We start from the raw sequence: 2,020 nt of genomic DNA on the forward strand, positions 1-2,020 counted from the left end.
TGCCTATGACTGTCTACTATCTTCCTTAAAATCTTCTTGATATTCTTATTTGCAGCCTCAACTGCTCCATTCATCTGTGGCCGATAAACCGTGGAATTTCGATGAGCAATCTTGAACCTTTCACAAGTTTCCCTCATAAGATCGCTGTTGAGGTTGGCTGCATTATTTGTAATGATTGATTCTAGAATACCAAACCGACCAACTATGTTGTTGCGAACAAAGTTTGTGACTACCTTCTTAGTCAATGCCTTGTATGTCAAAGCTTCAACCCATTTTGTGAAATAATCGATAGCCACCAGGAAGAAACGATGTTCATTTGATGCGGTAGGCTCTATGGGTCCACTAACATCCATTCCCCAATCGGCAAATGGCGAAGGGAACCCAGCACATTAAGCTCATTCGGTGGAACCCGTATAAAATCTCCACGCACTTGACACTGATAACACTTTTGCACATATCGGATGCTATCTCTCTCCATGGTCATCAAAAAATATCCAGCTCTTAAAATCTTGTTTGTCAAAGTGAACCCATTCATGTGAGGTCCACATATTCCTGCATGTATTTCTTCCAAAAGCCTTGTCGCTTCTGCACCGTCGACACACCTCAACATTCCTAAATCTGAAGTTCTCCTATATAGGATTTCTCCATTACGGAAGAAATGATTGTCCATCCTCCTCAAAGTTCGTTTTTGCTTGCTTGTGGCATTTTCAGGACATTCTTATGCTTCTATCAATCTTCTGATGTCATATTACTAGGGTTTTCCATCCAATTCCTCATTTACATGAAAACAGTATGCATAATAATCATGTATCTGTACATCAATAGGGTCAATGTAATTCTTGTCTGGATGTTAAATTATCGAGGAAAATGCTGCCAAAGCATCGACAAATTCATTTTGAGCTCGAGGAACATGGTTGAACTCAATCCTTGTGAATCTCCTACTCAACTTTTTTATGTACTTCAAATAAGGCAGGATCTTGACATTCTTAGTGGTCCATTCTCATTGCACCTGATTAACCAATAAGTCAGTATCTCCTATCACCAAGAGTTCTTTGATGTTCATGTCGATGGCCAGCCTTAGTCCGAGAATACAAGCTTCATATTCCGCTATGTTATTGGTACAGTAAAACCCAATCTTGGCTGAGATTGGGTAATACTGACTTGTTTTCGAAATTAAGATTGCTCCTATTCCAACTCCAATAGAGTTTGATGCTTCATCAAAGAATACCATTCATCCATCATACGACTCTGATATGTCTTCTCCTATAAATAAAACCTCTTCATCAGGGAAATAGGTTGTGAGTGGCTTATAATCCTGATCAATCGGGTTTTCTGCGAGGTGATCAGACAGGGCTTGTCCTTTGATGGCCTTCTGTGTCACGTACATGATGTCAAACTTGCTCAACAAAATTTGCCACTTTTCCAGCTTACCTGTAGGCATTGATTTCTGAAAGATGTACTTGAGTGGATCCATTCTTGAGATCAAGTACGTAGTGTATGCAGACAGGTAATGCCTAAATTTTTGCACAATCCAATTCAAAGCAAACATGTTCGTTCCCACAAGGTGTATATTGCCTCGTATGGTGTGAACTTATTGCTCAAATAGTAAATGGCTTGCTCTCTTCTACCTGTCTCATCATTCTTCCCGAATACACATCCAAATGCATTATCCATGACAGATAGATACAATAACAAAGGCTTTCTAGGCTCTGGTGGGACCAATACTGGTGGGTTGGACAAGTATTCTTTGATTCTATCGAAAGCCTTTTGGCATTCCTCTGTCCATTTCATGGTAGCATCCTTCTTCAATAATTTGAATATGAGTTCACAGATCACTATGGATTGAGCTATGACTGATGTAATTCAGTCTTCCTAAGAAACTCATCACGTCCTTCCTAGTCTTGGGTGAAGGTAGCTCTTGGATTGCCTTTATCTTTGATGGATCCAACTTTATGCCTTCCCTACTAACGATAAATCCTAGTAGCTTTCCCGTGGGTACTCCAAATGCACACTTTGTTGG

This window comes from Solanum tuberosum, unplaced genomic scaffold (assembly GCF_000226075.1).
Source record: "Solanum tuberosum cultivar DM 1-3 516 R44 unplaced genomic scaffold, SolTub_3.0 scf00121, whole genome shotgun sequence".
Taxonomy (NCBI): Eukaryota; Viridiplantae; Streptophyta; class Magnoliopsida; order Solanales; family Solanaceae; genus Solanum; species Solanum tuberosum.